At 38.2% G+C, this 21,123-nt stretch overlaps 1 long non-coding RNA gene across 1 annotated transcript in view; it reads right to left on the bottom strand.

Moving 5' to 3' along the window:
* The window catches only part of LOC138442592 (uncharacterized), a 29,002-nt gene extending 15,507 nt beyond the window's left edge, over positions 1 to 13,495 (bottom strand). Inside the window, exons 1-2 of the long non-coding RNA XR_011257784.1 lie at positions 13,357 to 13,495; positions 9,370 to 10,592 (exon numbers count right to left, since the gene is read on the bottom strand). This is a non-coding gene — a long non-coding RNA (uncharacterized lncRNA). The remainder of the gene's footprint in view (positions 1 to 9,369; positions 10,593 to 13,356) is intronic.
* Between the last annotated feature and the right edge of the window lie 7,628 nt (positions 13,496 to 21,123).

Below are 21,123 nucleotides of genomic sequence, written 5' to 3'. Positions count from 1 at the left end.
GCCCTCGTAATCAACAAGAGTTCAAAGTGTAGTACTTGGCTGCAACCTCAAAAACGAAGAATAATCTTCACTTGTTTCCAAACTACTCAACATCAAATAATCCAAGTCTATGCCCCAAACACTGATGCCAAAGAAGCTGAAGTTGGCTGGTTCTATGAAGACCTACAACCAATTCTAGAACAAACAACAAAAAGAGATGTCCTTTTTATCATAAGGAATTAGAATGCAAAAGTAGAAAGTCAAAAAAGTAATCTGGACTAACATACAAGTTTGAACTTGGAGAGAAAATGAAACAGGCAAAGGCTAACAGAGTTTTGTCAAGAGAACATGCTGATCATAGTAAACACCCCTTTCCAACAGCCCAAGAGACAACTCTACACAAGGACATTGCCAGATGCAGCCAAAGATGAATAAGCTCAATACAGCCAGCAAAAAGAAGAAGAAATTTAAAAAGGCAAGATGTTGTCTAAGGAGGCTTTACAAATAGTTGAAGAAACAAGAGAAACAAAAGGAAAGGGAGAAAGGGAAAGACGAACTCAACTGAATGCAGAGTGCCAGAGAATAGCAAGGAGAGAAAAGAAGGTCTTCTTAGTCGAACAATGCAAAGAAATAGAGGAAAACAATAGAATGGGAAAGACTAGAAAGCTCTTCAAGAAAATTGGAGATATCAAGGGAATATTTCATGCCAGGATGGGCATGATAAAAAACAGAAATGGTAAGGATCTAACAGAAGCGGAAGAAAGTAAGAAGTGGCAAGAGTACACAGAAGACTATGCAAAAAAGGTCACAGTCATCCAGGTAACCACAATGGTGTGGTCACTCACCTAGAGCTGGACATCCTAAAGTGAGAAGTCAAGTGGGCCTTAAGAAGCATTACTGTAAACAAAGCTAGTGGAGGTGATGGAATTCCAGCTGAGTTATTTAAAATCCTAAAAGATAATGCTGTTAAAATGTTGCACTCAATACATCAGCAAATTTGGAAAACTCAGCAGTGACGACAGCACTGAAAAATGTCAGTTTTCATTCCAATCCCAAAGAAAGGCAATGCCAAAGAATGTTCAAACTAGTGCACAATTGCACTCATTTCACATGCTAGTAAGGTTATACTCAAAAATCCTTCAAGCTAAGATTCAGCAGTACATGAACCAGGAACTTCCAGATGTACACCTGGGTTTTGAAGAGACAGAGAAACCAGAGGTCAAATTTCCAACATCCTTGGATAATAGACAAAGCAAGGGAATTCCGGAAAAAAAATTTTGCTTCATTGACTCTGCAAAAGCCTTTGACTGTGTGAATCACAACACACTGTGTAAAATTATTAAAAAGATGGGAGTAACAGACCACCTTACCTGCCTCCTGAGAAACCTGCATGCAGGTCAAGGAGCAACAGTTAGAACCAGACAAGGAACAACCGACTGATTCAAATTTGGTAAAGAAGTATTAACAAAGCTGTATGGAGTCAGCCTGCTTATTTAACTTATAAGCACAGTACAACATGTGAAATACCAGGCTGGATAAATTCTAAGCTGGAATCAGGACTGCTGGGAGAAATATCAATAACCTCAATGATGTAGATGATACCACTCTAATGGCAGAAAGTGAAGAGGAATTAAAGAGCCTTTTGATGAGGGTGAAGGAGGAAAGTGAAAAAAGTGGCTTGAAACTCAACGTTTAAAAAAACCTAAGATCTTGGCATCTTGTCCCATCAGTTCATGGCAAATAGAAGGGGAAAAGGAGAAGCAGTGACAGAATTTATTTTCTTTTGGATGATGACTACAGCCATGAAATTAAAAGATGCTTGCTCATTGGAAAGAATGCTATGAGAAACCTACAGTGTATTGAAAAGCAGAACCATCACTTTGCTAACAAAGATGTATATAATCAAAGCTATGGTCTCTCCATAGCTATGATGAAAATGCTTGAGACCTTGAACATGGTCTAGAAGAGGTGACCACCACCAATGTTGACACTTAGACATCGTCTCAAAAGTCAGCATGATAAGTGTGCCATAGTCCCTCTCCCAGCTGGCCAGGTACTCTGGCCCCACCTACTCCACAAGACAGACTTACATTATATCTGGACAACCACATAAGGCAGAGGACACAAGCTTAGGCTGCACATGAGCATGCCTACACAGGTGGTGTATAGGACCTCTGTGAGCACACATACCTCACTGACTTCAGTACTCTCCACCCATGGTGAAAGGAAAATAATTACTATGAAAATAGCCGGATCAAGCCTAACTCTCAGGGCTTGTACTGCAGCAAGCAGTGAATAGACCCTGCCTGTGATAGAGTGGCAACAGCTTGGAGCAGAAAGGGAATCCCACCTTACATCCTTCTGGGTTTTAGACACTTCAGTTCAGTTCAGTTCAGTCGCTCAGTCGTGCCCGACTCTTTGCTACCACATGAATCGCAGCACGCCAGGCCTCCCTGTCCATCACCATCTCCCGGAGTTTACTCAGACTCACGTCCATCGAGTCCGTGATGCCATCCAGCCATCTTATCCTCGCTCGTCCCCTTCTCCTCCTGCCCCTAATCCATCCCAGCATCAGAGTCTTTTCCAGTGAGTCAACTCTTCACATGAGGTGGCCAAAGTACTGGAGTTTCAGCTTTAGCATCATTCCTTCCAAAGAAATCCCAGGGTTGATCTTCAGAATGGACTGGTTGGATCTCCTTGCACTTCAGACACTTAAGCAGCAACAATACCCCCTATCAAGGTGATAACACCCAGCACACACACCCTGATGGAAGATATGATGGATACCCATTTCTAAATCAGTCTTCATACCAAAGACATCGAAAACATGCAGTCTACACAGGGATACTCACACAGAAAAACACCCTTTCAAGACCACAATACAGAAGTTTCTCCTAAATTCAGAGAGGCAAAGTTAAGTGAAATGAAAAAGAAGAAGAAACACTCCCATTAAAAGAGCAAGAGAAATCCCTTGAAATAGCAAATGATGAAACAGCCATCACCAGTCTACTAGGTACTGAGCTTTAAAAGGAGGTAATAAAAGTATTAATTAAATTAAGAAAAAGTTATAGATAAAAATACTGATCATTATAACATGTAGTTAGAAATTATAAAGATCAACTCATGAAAAATAATTAAATTTGAGATAAAAAGCAATTTATAAACAATGAATAGCTAACTAAATGACACAGAAGAAAAACTAAGTCATCTGGGAAATAGGATAGTGCCCATCAACAGATAACTATGTTAAGAAGATGTAGGATATATGTACAAGGACTATTACTCACCCTTAGAAAGTATAAAATTTTGCATTTGCAACAACGTGGATGGAACTAGAAAGCATTATTCTTAGTGAAATATGTCACACAGAGGAAAAATATTACATCGTTTATATGTAGAATCTAAAAAATAATACAAATGAATCTATATACAAAATAGACTCAGATTCACAGACATAGGCAATAAATAAAATTATGCTTACCAAACAGCAGGAAGGGAGCGACCAATTAAGAGTATGGAGTAAGAGATATAAACAACCAAACACAAAAATTGATAAGCAAAAGAATCTAATGGATAGTAGAGGGAATTATACCCAATATCTTATAATAATTTGTAATGGAATATAATCTACAGAAACACTGCATCATTAAGCTATACCCCTGAAACTAACACAAAATTGTAAATCGACTACACTTCAAGGTAGATAGGTAGAAACAGATGATAGGTAGATAGAAAATTTTATTCCTGGAACCTCTGACTCTTTTTGGGCTGTACTGTGGCTTTGTTGCTGTGCAGCCTTTCCTCTAGCTGCAGGGCATGAGGGCTGCTCTCTAGTTGTGATGCACAAGTTTCTCATTGATGTGGCTTCTCTTGTTGGGGAGCACAGGTTCTAAGGCATGCAGGCTGCAGAAGTTGCAATGGGTGGGCTCACTATTTGTGGTTCCCAGGCCCTCGAGCACAGGCTCAATATTTGTGGTGCACCAGTTTAACTCATCCCATGATATGTGGGATCCTCCTGGACCAAGGATCAAACCTCGCGTCTCCTACATTGCCAGGCATATTCTTTACCACTGGGCCACCAAGGAAACCCCAAACCTCCCACATCTTAAATGGCAACATGACATATTCCATGGACAAGCTCTTACACAAAGTAAGAATAACTACTGAAAATGATACTTTAAAACAACTATTTAGTGTCTAGAAAATGCCCTAAAAAAAAAAAAATACATTCTGAGTTCCAAACAAGTGATATAACACAGCACTCCTGGAAAAAAAAAAAAGAAATGCAGCAAATAAAGACACATTTGTTCCAGAAAAATACATTAACAGTAAAGTTGCTGAAAGCCTATGACGTTTAAATCCAAAGTTCTCCCTCTCGTACTATCCATTAGCAGAAAAATAGATTCCACTCTAAGCAGGTTCAGAAAGAACACCTGGCTCTCACTACCTCCAGCTCCCATTTGAGTGTTATCGTATCTTCATAGAAGGATCAAGCCACTTGAATTTCTCTCTCACACACACGCTATAGCTGTGCATTACAGTAGCTAAGTTCCAGACAAGTATGGCCAACAAAATTCTCCCTTCTTCCATACAACCCCAGTCATAGGGCAGCTGTTTGCTCAGTTCATTCATAGAATGGAGGCTCTGTGATGAAAAAAGCAAGCTAAAAATAAACCTTACTGTTTACACTTAAAAGAGGGATGTCACAGAGAGAGAAGTGTGCCTTGGTCCCTATCCCCAGGTCTGAAAGCCAAGGTGCAGAGTTTCATGATAGGGAGACTTAGGACATAAAATGAAAGTCGCTCAATCATGTCCGACTCTTTGTGACCCCATGGACTATAGTCCATGGAATTCTCCAGGCCACAATGCTGGAGTGGGTACCCTTTCCCTTCTCCAGAGGATCTTCCCAATCCAGGGATAGAACTTAGGTCTCCCGCATTGCAGACTGATTCTTTACCAGCTGAGCCACAAGGGAAGCACAGAACACTGGAATGGGTAGCTGTTCCCTTCTCCAGGGGATCTTCCTGACCCAGGAATTGAACTGGTGTCTCCAGCATTGCAGGTGGATTCTTTACTAATTGAGGCATCAAGTAAGCCCTAGGACATAAAAGCCATTCTCAAAACACTTTATTTTTTTTTTATCAAACTGTAGGAAGGTCAAGCCTATAATTACTCACAAACTATGAAAGATATGTTGATAAGCAGTTAAGAGGAAGCTGATTGCTTCATGAAAGATACAGGCTAAACCACTGGCAAGCTAGTTTATCAGAGAAAACCAGAGAAAGAAACAGCTAAGAAGAGCCTTCCTGAGGTCTAGCTAAAAGACAAAGAACACAAATAAATAAAATGAGAAACTAAAATAAAGAATATAATAGATCATAGGCTACTATTGTGATATTCCTACAAACTGGAGAACTTAGAAGAAAAGGATAAATTCTTGTAAGCATGAAACCTATCTTCAGGCAACTATGCTTAAAGAAGAAAAGTATAATGGCAATGTATAATAATAATATTCCATCTAATAAAGCCTATAAATAAAAGATAGGAATCATATTTTACAAAAGTAACAGATGGAAATTTTGGAGTTGAGAATTACTATATCTGAAATGAAAAATTCACTAGAGGAAGTCAATAGTAGATTTTAAGAAGCTGATGAAAAAGCCAGGAAACATAAAGATATTACAGATCAATGAGTTAACATAATCAAATGAACAGAGGGAAAAAAAGAATAATGAACAGAAGTTTAGAGAATGGTGATACATAATAAAGCACACTAACATACACAGAGGGAGAGAGCCAGAAGAGAAAAGATGCAGAGCAAAATATTTTAAGTGTGTGAAAGCATTTCAATTAAGATGCAAAATCCCAACTACACATCCCAATTGTCCACCTAATTCCAAGTAGGATAAATATTGGAGAGCCATACACAGACACTAGTGAAATGTTGAAAGCTAAAGCAGAAAGTCTTGAAGAACTAAAAGAGAAATAATTCCTTCTTACAAGTGAATGCCAAGATAGTGCTTATTTCTCATAAGAAATAAGGAATGCTCCATGGCAGTGGGATGACCTTTTAAAGTGCTGAAAGTCAAAACTTTCAACCTAAAATTCATTATCAAGCAAAACTATTTTTGAAATATGAGTGAAAAATATAGTCTTGTGCCCTCTAACTCCAAAAGAAAATTTATTCCTGGGAAATGTGCTCTACAGGAAAAACTGAGAGAAGTCCTATGACAGAAGAAAGTAAACCCAGACTATAATTCTAATCCCCATGATAGACCAAAGAGCAGTGATAAAGAGAAGCCATTTATAAAACATGTATCTTTTCCTTTCTTCTCTTAAAAAAATATAAAAAGCAAGCATGTAAAATATGTATATAGTTGCATTTCCAGGCCTATGACATATAGTTATTTAATAATATATTTGAGAGGTGGGAGAAATGCAGCAGTGGTGAAAAGTGAAGTGAAAGTGTTAATTACTCAGTCATGTCCAACTCTTTGCAACCCCATGGACAATAATGGCCTACCAGGCTCCTCTGTCCATGAACTTCTTCAGGAAAGATACTGGAGCAGTGGTGCAGGGCCGAGGTGAAAGTGTTCTGCAGTGGCTTAATACTGCAGAGACGTGCTGTAGCTGGGAATGCACCAACTGAGAATGGTGGTCCAAAGTTCCACTTCTGGCCCCAAAGAAAGTGAGGGAAGATGAGCAATATGTCCACAATGATGACCCAAAAAAGATGTCCTTTTCATTATAGGGGACTGGAATGCAAAAGTAGGAAGTCAAGAAACAGCTGGAATAACAGCAGGGCAAAGGCTAATAGAGATTTGCCAAGAGAATGCACTGGTCATAGCAAGCACCCTCTTTCAAAAACACAAGAGAAAACTCTACACATGGACTTCACCAGATGGCCAACACTGAAATCAGATTGATTATATTCTTTGCAGCCAAAGATGGAGAAGCTCTATACAGTCAGCAAAAACAATAAAAGAAACTAACTGTGGCTCAGATCATCAACACCTTATTGCCGAATTCAGACTTAAATTGAAGAAAATACGGAAAACCACTAAACCATTCAGGTATGACCTAAATTTAATCCCTTACTATTATCCAGGGGAAGTGAGAAAAAGATTTAAGGGACTAGATCTGATAGAGTGCCTGCTGAACTATGGATGGAGGTTTGTGACACTATACAGGAGACAGGGATCAAGACCATCCTCAAGAAAAAGGAATGCAAAAAAGCAAAATGGTTGTCTGAGGAGGCCTCATAAATAGCTGTGAAAAGAAGAAAAGTAAAAAGCAAAGGAGAAAAGGAAAGATATACCCATTTGAGCAGAGTCCCAAAGAATAGCAAGGAGAGATAAGAAAGCCTTCCTCATTTGATCAGGGCAAAGAAATAGAGGAAAACAACAGAAAGGGAAAGACTAGAGATCTCTTCAAGAAAATTAGAGATACAAAGGGAATATTTCATGCAAGGATGGGCTCAGTGAAGGATAGAAATGATATAGACCTAACAGAAGCAGAAGATATTAAGAAGAGGTGGCAAAAATACACAGAAGAACTGTAAATAATAATAATAATAATAATAATAATGATAATAACCCAGATAATAAGGATGATGTAATCACTCACCTAGAGCCAGACATCCTGGAATGTGAATTCAAGTGCGCTTTAGAAAGCATCACTATGAACAAAGCTAGTGGAGGTGATAGAATTCCGGTTGAGCTATTTCAAATCCTAAAAGATGATGCAGTGAAAGCTCTGCACTCAATATGCCAACAAATTTAGAAAACACAGCAGTGGCCACAGGACTGGAAAATGTCAATTTGCATTTCAATGCCAAAGAAAGGCAATGCCAAAGAATGATCAATTGCACTCATCTCACACTCTAGTAAAATAATGCTCAAAATTCTCCATGCCAGGCTTTAGCAATACGTGAACTGTGAACTTTCAGATGTTCAAGCTGGTTTTAGAAAATGGAGAGGAACCAGAGATCAAATTGCCAACATCCGCTGGATCATCAAAAAAGCAAGAGAGTTCCAGAAAAACATCTATTTCTGCTTTATTGACTATGCCAAAGCCTTTGACTGTGTGAATCACAATAAACTATGGAAAATTCTGAAAGAGATGGGAATACCAGACCACCTGACCTGCCTTTTGAGAAATCTGTATGCAGGTCAGGAAGCAACAGTTAGAACTGGACATGAAGCAGACTGGTTCCAAATAGGAAAAGGAGTACGTCAAGGCTGTATTTGACCCTTTTTATTTAACTTACATGCAGATTCTTGCCTAGAGAATCCCATGGACAGAGGAACCTGGTGGGCTGCTGTCCATAGGGTCACACAGAGTCGGACACGACTGACATGACTTAGCGTGCATGCATGCATTGAAGAAGGAAATGCAACCCAGTCCAGTATTCTTGCTTGGAGAATCCCGGGAACAGAGGAGCCTGGTGGGCTGCTGCCTATGGAATTGCACAGAGTCGGACACAACTGAAGAGGCTTAGCAGATGCAGCAGCAGCAGAGTACATAATGAGAAAGACTAAGATGGATGAAGCACAAGCTAGAATCAAGATTGCTGGGAGAAATATCAATAACCTCAGCTATGCAGATGACACCACCCTTATGGCAGAAAGTGAAGAACTAAAGAGCCTTTTTATGAAAGTGAAACAGGAGAGTGAAAAAATTGGCTTAAAGCTCAATATTCAGAAAACTAAGATCATGGCATCTGGTCCCATCACTTCATGGCAAATAGATGGGGAAACAGTTGCAGATTTATTTTTGGGGGCTCCAAAATCACTGCAGATGGTGACTGCAGCCATGAAATTAAAAGATGCTTACTCCTTGAAAGAAATGTTATGCCAAACCTAGAAAGCATATTAAAAAGCAGAGACATTACTTTGCCAAGATCCAGTTAGTCAAGGCTATGGTTTTTCCACTAGTCATGTATGGTTGTGAGAGTTGGACTATAAAGAAAGCTGAGTTCTGAAGAATAGATGCTTTTGAACTGTGGTGCTGGAGAAGACTATTGAGATTCTTGATTTTGGAGCCCAAGAAAATATTTTTATTTCACTCTTTCACTTTTTTAAAACAAATTTGTGTGAATTTATATTTATACAAACTCTCCTAGGTACTAGGACAGATAGGACTTAATGCTACCAACTAAAAGCATGACTTACCTAGTTGTTGCTTGTTGTTTAGTCATTAAGTCTTATATGACTTTTGCCACCCCGTGGACTATAACCCACCAGACTTCTCTCTCTGTGGGATTTTCCAGGAAAGAATGCTAGAATGGATTACCATTCCCTTCTCCAGGTTATCTCCCTAACCTAGGGATCAAATTCACATCTCCAGGTGAATTCTTCAACACTGAATGTCAGAGAAGTCCATACTTACCTAGCTCAGTTCAGTCCCTCAGTTGTATCTGATTCTTTGCGACCCCATGGACTGCAGCATGCCAGCCTCCTGTCCAATACCAGCCATCGGACTTTACTCAAACTTATGTCCATTGAGTCAGTGATGCCATCCAACCATCTCATTCTCTGTTGTCCGCTTCTCTTCCTGCCTTCAATCTTTCCCAAAACAGGATCTTTTCCAATGAATCAGTTCTTTGCATCAGGTGGCTAAAGTATTGGAGTTTCAGCTTCAACATCAGCCTTTCCAAAGAATATTCAGGACTGATTTCCTTTAGGATGGACTGGTTGGATCTCCTTGCAGTCCAAGGGACTCTCAAGAGTCTTCTCCAACACCACAGTTCAAAAACATTAATTATTCAGTGCTCAGCTTTCTTTATAATCCAATTCTCACATCCATACATGACTACTGGAAAAACCATAGTTTTGACTACATGGACCTTTGTTGGAAAAATAATGTCTCTTTTTTTTAATATGCTATCTAGGTTGGTCATAACTTTCCTTTCAAGGAGCAAGCATCTTTTAATCATGGCTGCAGTCACCACCTGCAGTGATTTTGCAGCCCAAGAATATAAAGTCTGTCACTGTTTCCATTATATCCCCATCTGTTTGCCATGATATAATGGGACCCAATGCCATGATCTTAGTTTTCTGAATGTTGAATTTTAAACCAACTTTTTCACTCTCTTCTTTCACTTTCATCAAGAGGCTCTTTAGTTCTTCCTCACTTTCTGCCATAAGGGTGGTATAATCTGTGTATCTAAGGTTGTTGATATTTCTCCTGGCAATCTTGATTCCAGCTTGTGCTTCATTCAGCCCAGCATTTCTCATGATGTACTTTGCATATTAATTAAATAAGCAGTGTATAATATACAGCCTTGATGTACTTCTTTCCCAATTTGGAACCAGTCTATTGTTCCATGTCCGGTTCTAAGTGTTGCTTATTTACCTGCATACAGATTTCTCAAGAGGCAGGTAAGGTGGTCTGGTATTCCCATCTCTTTAAGAATATTCCACAGTTTGTTGTGATCTGCACAGTCAAAGGCTTTGGCGTAATCAATAAAGCAGAAGTAGATGTTTTTCTGGAATATCTTTGCTTTTTCTTTGATTCAGCGGATGTTGGCAACTTGATCTCTGGTTCCTGTGCCTTTTCTAAATCCAGCTTGAACATCTAGAAGTTCACAGCTCACATACTTGTTAACTTATCTGGCCACAAAGTAGAAATTATAATTATATGGCATGATATAGGTTTGAACCATCATTAAAATGGCAATCATATTATAATATATAGATGTATCAGTCATCATGTTATATATGTTAACTTAATGTTATATGTTAAATATATTCACCCTTTTCTATAAGTATATAATTTGAAACTAAGACTATCCCTGTATGGAGAGCTTTAATAAATCTTATTTCCCTTTATATAAATTTTCATACCTTTCAATATTTTATTGCCATGAGCTTATATTATTTTCATAAAGATATCAGAGGATGAAGTGAATCATTCCATATCAGTAATTAATTTGTATAGACAGTACGTACTATAATAATTCCAAATGGATGCATTTTTCACAGCATAGATGAAGCAGCATTGGGTAGCAAGGCAATATGACAAAGCATTGAAGATAAGTAACTTTAAATTCTACTACAGATTACTAGAAATAGAATATTACCTGGACATACCATGTGAGCATTAAGAAAGTTCAGTGACAATAATATTAAAACTGATATCAACAGATGAAATTATACTTTTGAAGAACACTCACATTGGATAAAGAAATGGCAGCGCACTCCAATGTTCTTGCCTGGAGAATCCCAGGGATGAGGAAGCCTGGTGGGCTGCCATCTATGGGGTCGCACAGAGTCGGACAAGACTGAAGTGACTTAGCAGCAGCAGCAGCAGCATCAACACAGCCTTTAAGGTTAAAATTTGAAAAAGTGCTTTCTTTTCTTTTCTTTGTTAAAATATATTTTTGCAAAGAAGTTTTACACAATAATTAGAATCATAAAGTGTATTTTTATGATATACAAATTTGGTCATTATTTTCCAGAGATTAAACAGAAGAAAATATTTTTAAAAAGATGAGTACATGGTTTTAATCAGATATCCAGAAAAATTTTGCTCCTCTAAATCTTAAATAGAAAACTTTGAGAAATGTGGAATTATTCCTGTATAGAAAATAACATATTTTTTTTAACTAGAAAGGATCAAGTACCACAAGACAAAATAATTCAAAAACAGTTTCAGGAAAATAAGTATTCACAAGGAGCTTTATTTAGTTAGAAGTGAACTACTCAAAAGGTGAGCAGATCGCTGGTGCAGAAAGCTCTGGGTTACCTCTCCCACTGTGGGGCAGGTGTTTCCTGGGTCTCAGGTGATGATGATGGTCCCTCACAGCAGTTACACATAGCACATCCTACTGTGACATCAATTATAAGATTTCAGGACAAAGGGTGCTGTACGTAAACAAACCGAGCAATGCCTTGTACTGAGTCATTCAGTTGTGTCCAGACTTTTTGATACCCCATGGACTCTAGCCCACCAGGGTCCCCTGTCCATGGGAATTCTTCAGGCAGGAATACTGGAGTGGGTTACCTTGCCCTCCTCCAGGAGATCTTCCCAACCCAGGGATCAAACCCAGGTCTCCTGCATTGTAGGTGGATTCTTTAGCATCTGAGCCACCAGGGAAACCCAAATCCAGCAATACAGTCACTCAAATAAGTAACTATACAAGTGTACCTCTGGGATACAAACGCAAGTCATAAAACTGTTTCATAAAACTTCTAAACAATAAAACCAGACTCCTCAATATCAGTGACTAGTAATATAGACAGACAGTTTTGGAAATTATTAAAATTTTTAAGGTAAAGAATAAGCAATAAGAATGGTAGACATAAACTGATTAAAATGATAATTTTTTCATAGTGCTAGTAGGAAAAAGCAATATTAATGACTAAATAAAATAATTCTCAAAGGACAGTCTCAAATAAATAAATGATTTAGTAGAACAATAATAAAAAAAATTAAAGGTGAGTTGAATCCTGCATTGTAACTTCCTTCCAAGTATCTATATTAGTAACAAACAACATGACTGATGAAGAATCTGAATATAATATTGTTTAACAGTATCTCCTTGTCAGCACTATGTACTGGCTTTATTTCATTTCCTGCTTATACACAAACACATTTGCACAAATATACATAAGAGAAGAAATTGACCTCATATCACCCATTTCCTTCCCAACGAAGTCAAGGATGATTTATGCTAAAAACAGCCATGGATTATAATATGGAGTTTCCTCAATAAATTTTAACTTCTTTAGTGTTAAATACTGACCAATGTCCAAAGTACACAGCTGACCAACGTCCAAAGTGTGAAGGCAGCATGTTCAAGAGACATGGCTTTGTAGGGGGGAGTCTGGGGGGTTGGAGGGGTTAGGGAGGGAAATCACTCTATAAACTAGCTATATAGCACATTGTAGGAATAATGCACATTTTCTAATATAACACCTGTCTACATATGTGGCTCAGCAATTCCTCTTCTAGGTATGTATCCAAAAGAATTGAAATTAGGACCCCAGTGAGATATTTGCACACTAAATACATAATAGCTCTATTCAAAGGAGCTAAGAGGTTGAAACAACAAAAGTGTCCATCAACAGATAATGCAATAAACTAAATATCATATACACAAACAATGAAATATTCACCTTTAAAGGGAAATTCTGACACAATCACAACATGAATGAATCTTATGCTAAGTGAAATAAGACAGTCAGAAAAAGACAAATACTATACAATTCACCTTATAAGAAATACCCAATCTAGTCACATTTGTAGAAACATAGAGTAGAATGAGAGGCTTCCTGGGTAGCTCAGACAGTAAAGAAACTTCCTGCAGTGAGGGAAACCTAGATTCAATCCCTGGGTTGGTAAGATTCCCAGAAGAAGGGAATGGATACCCACTTCAGGATTCTTGACTGAAGAATTCCATCTGATTTTCTCTCTTTAGTTGCTTGTAGAAATCCATTCAATATTGTTTGCTACACTACTGTTCTTTTGTGATGGAACAAAATTTTTCATAGGAAATGGAAGAGTTGTTTGTGCAGAGCTCAGGAAAAGATAGTATTATGGTGTTTTCTTTGGGGTCAATGGTCAGTAACATGTCAGAAGAAAGTGCCAATGTGATTGCATCAGCCCTTGCCCAGATTCCACAAAAGGTACACACAGTAACTTAATAGTGGACAACTATTTAATATCTGTTAAACTATAAAAGATCTGATTTTAGACATTTTCTACCAGAAAGGTGAAATATTATGATAGTTAACACTTATCTCAGATATATAAATAAACCAAATATAAATGACAGGCTAGTTATAGCATTACAAGGAGTGTCTTTGATCCATAATAATTTTCAATTAACATTGTAATAAAAAAAAGAATGATATTTGAAGAAATGTAGTGTGAATTTTGGAATTATAATGGTAACATGGGCAGGAAAATAAATCACCATATTCTGCTTTGTCACTGTTCTCTTTCCTTGAAGGGCTTCTTTTTGTAAAATTTTTTTTAATTGAAGGATAAATGTTTTACAAAATTTTATGGTGTTCTGTCATACATCAATAAGAATCAGCCATAGGTACACCCATGTCCCCTCCCTCCAAGACTTCCCTCCCTACCCCACCCTTCAGCCTGTCACAGAGCTCTTGTTTGAGTTGCCTGAGTCATACAGCAAATTCCCATTGGCTATCTGTTTTACATATGATATTGTAAGTTTCTATGTTACTCTCTCCATACATTTTCCCTTCTCCCTCCTCTCCTTCCACCTTGTCCATAGGTCTGTTCTCTATGTCTGTTTCTCCATTGCTGCCCTGAAAGTAAGTTCATCAGTGCCATCTCTCAGATTCCATACATATGTGTCAGTATATGATATTTATATTTCTCTTTCTGACTTACTTCACTCTATATAATGGGCTCTAGTTTCGTCCACCTCGTTAGAACAGATTCAAATGTGTTCCTTTTTATGGCTAAGTAGTGTTCCATTGTATATATGTACCACAACTTCTTAAATATTCATCTGTTGATGGACATCTAGGTTGCTTCCATGTTATAGTTATTGTAAATAATGCTGCAATGAACACTGGGTTATATGTGTCTTTTTCTGTTTTTATTTCCTCATGGTATATGCCTAGGAGTGGGATTGCTGGGTTATCTGGTCATCCTAGCTTTCTAAGGAGTCTCCAAACCATCTTCCATAGTGGCTGGCTGTATCAGTTTACAGTCCCACCAGCAACACAAGAGTGTTCTCTTTTCTCCACAATCTCTCCAGAATTTATTGTTTGTAGACTTTTTGATGATGACCATTCTGACTGATGTGAGGTGGTATCTCATTGTAGTTTTGACTTGCATTTCTCTAATACTGAAGAATTGATGTTTTTGAACTGTGGTGTTGGAGAAGACTCTTGAGAGTCCCTTGGACTGCAAGAAGATCCAACTAGTCCATCCTAAAGGAGACCAGTCCTGGGTGTTCATTGGTGGGACTGATGCTGAGGCTGAAGCTCCAATACTTTGGCCACCTCATGCGAAGAGTTGACTCATTGGAAAAGACCCTGATGCTGGGAGGGATTGGGGGCAGGAGGAGAAGGGGACGATAGGGGATGAGATGGCTGGATGGCATCACTGGCTCAATGAACATGGATTTGGGTAGACTCCGGGAGTTGGTGATGGACAGGGAGGCCTGGCATGCTGTGATTCGTAGGGTCGCAAAGAGTTGAACACGACTGAACGACTGAACTGAACTGAACTGAACTGAACTGAATAATGAGTGATGTTGAGCATCTTTTCATATGCTTGTTAGCCATGCATATATCTTCTTCGTAGAAATGTCTCTTCAGGTCTCTTTCCCACTTTTTGATTGGATTGTTTGCTTTTCTGTTATATAAGATACTTGTATATTTTGGAAATTAATTCTTTATCAGTTGTTTCCCTTGATATTATTTTCTCCCATTCTGAGGGTTGTCTTTTTGCCCTGTTTATATTTTCCTTTGCTGGGCAAAAGCTTTTAAGTTTAATTAGATCCCACTTGTTTATTTTTGTTTTTATTTCCATTACTCTAGGAGATGGGTCATAGGGGATCTTCCTTTGATTTATGTCATCAAGTGTTCTGTCAATGTTCTCCTCTAAAAGTTTAATAATTTCTGATCTTACATTTAGGTCTTTAATTAATTCTGAGCTTATCTTTGTGTATGGCATTAGGTAATGATCTAATTTCATTCTTTTGCATGTAGGTGTACACTTTGCCCAGCACCACTTATTGAAGAGCCTCTCTTTGCCCCATTGTATATTCTTGCCTCTTATGTCAAAAATAAAGTACTCTTTGGTGCACAGGTTTATCTCTGGGTTCCATTGGTCTATATATCTATTTGTGTGTTACTACCATCTGTCTTGATGACTATAGCTTTGTAGTATAGTCTGAAGTCAGAAAGTTTGATTCCTCCAAGTCCATCCTTCCTTCTCAAGACTGCTTTGGCTACTCAGGGTCTTTTGTGTTTCTAATGAATTGTGAAATTTTTTGTTCTAGTTCTGTGAAAAAAGCCATTGGTAATTTGATAGGGATTGCATTGAATCTGTAGAGTGCATTTGGTGATATAGTCATTTTCACTACCAGGAGCCAAGAATATCTCTCCATCTGTTTATGTCATCTTCTTTCATCAGTGTCTTACAGTTTTCCATATACAGGTCTTTCGTTTGCTTCAGTTCAGTTCAGCCGCTCAGTCATGTCCGACTCTTTGTGACCCCATGAATTGCAGCATGCCAGGCCTCCCTGTCCATCACCAATTTCCAGAATTCACTCAAATTCACGTCCATCAAGTCAGTGATGCCATCCAGCCATCATCCTCTGTCGTCCCCTTCTCCTCTTGCCCCCAATCTCTCCCAGCATCAGGGTCTTTCCCAATGAGTCAACTCTTCGCATGAGATGGCCAAAGTATTGGAGCTTCAGCCTTAGCATCATTCCATTCAAAGAACACCCAGGACTGATCTCCTTTAGAAAGGACTGGTTGGATCTCCTTGTGGTCCAAGGGATTCTCAAGAGTCTTCTCCAACACCACAGTTCAAAAGCATCAATTCTTTGGCGCTCAGCTTTTTTCAGTCCAACTCTCATATCCATACATGACTACTGGAAAAACCATAGCCTTGACTAGACGTTCCTTAGTTGGCAAAGTAATGTCTCTGCTTTTGAATATGCTATCTAGGTTGGTCAAAACTTTCCTTCCAAGGAGCAAGCGTCTTTTAATTTCATGGCTGCAATCACCATGCGCAGTGATTTTGTAGCCCCCCAAAATAAAGTCTGACACTGCTTCCACTGTTTCCCCATCTATTTCTCATGAAGTGATGGGACCAGATGCCATGATCTTCGTTTTCTGAATGTTGAGCTTTAAGCCAACTTTTTCACTCTCCTCTTTCACTTTCATCAAAAGGCTTTTTAGTTCCTCTTCACTTTCTGCCATAAGGGTGGTGTCATCTGCATATCTGAGGTTATTGATATTTGTTTCCTTAGGTAGGTTTATTCCTAGATATTTTATTCTTTTTGTTGCAATGGTGAATGGGATTGATTCCTTAATTTTTCTTTCTGATATTTCATTGTTAGTTTATAGGAGTGCAAGTGATTTCTGTGTATTGACGTTGTGTCCCATGACTTTCCTGAGTTTGCTGATTAGCTCTCATAATTTTCTGACAATTTCTTTTGGGTTTTCTATGTATAGTATCATGTCATTTGCAAACAGTGAGAGCTTTACTTCTTCTTTTCTGATCTGGATTCTTTTTATTTCTTTTTCTTCTCTGATTGCTGTAGCTAGGATTTCCAAAACTATGTTGAATAATAGTGGTAAGAGTGAATGTCCTTGTCTTGTTCCTGATCTTAGAGGAAAGCTCTTAGTTTTTCACCATTCAGAACAATATTTGCTGTTGGCCTTTCATATATGGCCTTTATTATGTTAAGGTAGGTTTCTTCTATGCCCAGTTTTTGAAGTGTTTTTTATCATATATGGATGCTGGATTTGTCAAAGGCTTTTTTTGCATGTATTGAGATGATCATATGGTTTTTATCTTTCAATTTGTTATTATGGTGTATCTTGTTGATTGACTTGTGTATAGTGAAAAATCCTTGCATCCCTGAAATAAACCCAAATTGATCATGGTGTATGAGTTTTTTAATGTGTTGTTGGATTCTGTTTACTAGAATTTTGTTGAGGATTTTTGCATCTATGTTCATTGGTGATATTGGCCTGTAATTTTCTTTTATCATGTTGTCTTTTCCTGGTTTTGGTATCAAGGTGATTGTGGCCTCATAGAATGAGTTTGGAAGTGTTCTTTCCTCTGCAATTTTTTGGAAGAGTTTCAGAAAAATAGGCATTAGCTCTTCTCTAAATGTTTGGTAGAATTCCACTGTGAAGCCATCTGGCCCTGGGATTTTGTTTTGGGGGAGATTTTTGATCACTGTTTGTTTGTTGGGTTTTTTTCCCACATTTTGGTAATTTATTTTATTTTTAATTATTTTTATTATTTAACTTTACAATACTGTATTGGTTTTTCCATACATTTACATGGCAAAACCAGTACAGTATTGTAAAGTAAAAAAAAAAAAATTAAAAATAAATAAATAAATAATTTGAAAAAAATAAATAAAATAGTATTTGTAATTGGATTGTTTCCTTAGTGATTCTCTGTTTTGATCATCAATCCATTGGTGAAAGTGGGGTGTTAAAGTCCCCTGCTATTATTGTGTTGCTATAGATTTCTCCTCTTATGCCTGTTTGTGTTTGCCTTATGTACTGAGGTGCTCCTATGTTGAGTGTATAGACATTTATAATGGTTACATCTTCTTTTTTGGTTGATCCTTTGATCATTATGTAGTGTCCTTCTTTGTCTCTTACGATATTCTTTATTTTAAAGTCTATTTTCTCTAATTGTTGGAAAGAGAATAATCACTGAAATGGTAATAGAAGGATTAAGAAGCATTGAGAGCAAAGTTCAAATAGGGAACCATGAATATTATGGACACTCATCTGCCCACTTTTCTTTCTTTCAGTGTGTGAAATCCTCTGATGTTTTAAACTCTTCAAAGAGCATTTATTTTCAGTAAACTATCTTGATATTTTATTGTTGTTTAGTCCTCAGGTTGTGTCTTTGACTCTTTGCCAAACTGTGGACAGCAACATGCCAGGCTTCCCTGTCCTTTACTATTTCCTGAAATTTGCTAAAATCCCTGTCCATTGCATTGATGATGCTATCCAACCATCTCATCTTCTGTTGCCCCTTTCTTCTCCTACCTTCAATCTTTCCCAGCATCAGGGTCTTTTCCAGTGAATCAGCTCTTTTAATCAGGAGGCCAAAGTATTGGAGCTTCAGCATCAGTCTTTCCAATGAATATTCAGTGTTGATTTCCTATATGATTGATTGGCTTGATCTCCTTGCTGTCCAAGGGACTCTCTAGAGTCTTCTCCAGAACCACAATTCAAAAGCATCAATTCTTTGGTACTCAGGCTTCATTATGGTCCAACTCTCACATCCATACATGATTACTGGAAAAATCATAGCTTTGACTATACAGACCTTTGATGGCAAAGTGATGTCTCTGCATTATAATACACTCCTAGCTTTGTCATAGTTTTTCTTCCAAGGAGCAAGCATCTTTTAATTTCATGGCTACAGTAACCTACTAGGTTTTTTGGAGCCCAAGAGGGGAAAAGAAATCTGCCACTGCTTCCTTTTTTCCCCTTCTATTTTCCATGAAATGATGGAACCAGATCTCATGATCTTAGTTTTTTGAAAGTTGAGATTTTTCACTCTCATCCTCTGTTATGCCCTTCTCCGGCCCTCAATCTTTTCCAGCATCAGTGTGTATGTGTGAGTGTGCTTAGTTGCTCAGTTGTGCCCGACTCTTTGTGACCCCATGGACTATAGCCCACCAAGCTCCTTGTCCATGGAATTTTCTAGGCAAGAATACTGGAGTGTTTCCATTTCCTTCTCCAGGCGATCTTCCAGACCCAGGGAAACTGGTGTCTCTTGGGTCTCCTGCCTTAGCAGGCAGATTCTTTACCACTTTTCTCCCGGAAGGTCCCAGTATCAGGGGTGTGTGTGTGTGTGTGTGTGTGTGTGTGTGTATTTTCCAATGAGTCAGAGTTTTAAGCCAGATTTTTCACTCTCTTCTTTCACCTTCATCAAGAGCCTCTTTAGTTTCTCTTTACATTATGCCATTAGAGTGTTTCTGCCAGGATCATCTGCATATCTGAGGTTGATGATATTTAGAAATAGCAAGAACCTCCGATATGCAAATGATACCACTTTAATGGCAGAAGATAAAGAGGAACTAAAGAGCATCTTGATGAAAGAGAAAGAGGAGAGTGAAAAAGCTGGCTTAAAACTCTGACTCATTGGAAAACACACACACACACACACACACACACACACAACCCTGATACTGGGACCTTCCAGGAGAAAAGTGGTAAAGAATCTGCCTGCTAAGGCAGGAGACCCAAGAGACACCAGTTTGATCCCTGGGTCTGGAAGATCGCCTGGAGAAGGAAATGGAAACACTCCAGTATTCTTGCCTAGAAAATTCCATGGACAAGGAGCTTGGTGGGCTATAGTCCATGGGGTCACAAAGAGTCGGACACAACTGAGCAACTAAGCACACTCACACATACACACTGATGCTGGAAAAGATTGAGGGCCGGAGAAGGGCATAACAGAGGATGAGATGGTTGGATGGCATCACCAACTCGATGGATGTTAGTTTGAGCAAATTCCAAAAGATACTGAAAGACAAGGAAGCCTAGCGTGCTGCAGTTCACAGAGTTACAAAGATTCGGACACAACTTAGTGATTGGACAACAATAATAACGAAATATAACCTATAAAAGCCCTGATTTGTTATATTATGCACCTAAAACTAATGCATAATTGTAAATCAACTACACTTAAAGATTGATAGATCTATTGATACATATATTAATAGATATATTCATACATATGTTCAATAGATAGATAGAGGATAGATAGATATACTAATTTATGTTACAAACCAAAGGGCTTTTAAACCATGGGCTCTGGGCCATATCTTGGCGGCAGCCATTTGTGGTTCTACTGGAGAGGTTAAATGTATATAACACAAAATTTGCCCTTTTAACCATTATAAATTATATAGTTCAGTTAATAAGTTTACATGATATGCAATCATCACCTCTAGTTAGATCAAGAGTATTTTCTTCTCCCAAAAGAAACTATATACCCATTAGATAGTTACTTCCTGTTCATTCATTCCTCAACCCTAGCAAATAGCTATCTACATCCTGCTGCAGGTATTAAAGCAGCAGAATGTTGAGAAATTTCAAAACACTTTGAATCTCCCATTTCTTAACTGCTAACATGACATATTTTATGGACAAGCTCTTACATGAAGTAAGAATAACTAGTGGAAACTATGCTTTAAAACAACTGAAGTGTCTAAAAATTCACTTAACAGCATCAAAACAAACAGCCCACTCAAAAAAAAAAAAAAAAAAAGATGAGAAGATCTGAATAGACATTTCTCCAAAGAAGACATACATATGGCCAATAGGCATATGAAAAGATGTTCAGCATCGCTAGTTATTGCTACTGCTACTGCTGCTAAGTCGCTTTAGTCATGTTCAACTCTGTGCGACCCCATAGACGGTAGCCCACCTGGCTCCC

The sequence above is a fragment of the Ovis canadensis genome, chromosome 6 (assembly GCF_042477335.2).
Source record: "Ovis canadensis isolate MfBH-ARS-UI-01 breed Bighorn chromosome 6, ARS-UI_OviCan_v2, whole genome shotgun sequence".
NCBI classification, from domain to species: domain Eukaryota; kingdom Metazoa; phylum Chordata; class Mammalia; order Artiodactyla; family Bovidae; genus Ovis; species Ovis canadensis.
Note: the sequence above shows the minus strand (reverse complement) of the source record. Positions and strands in the feature narration are given on the sequence as shown.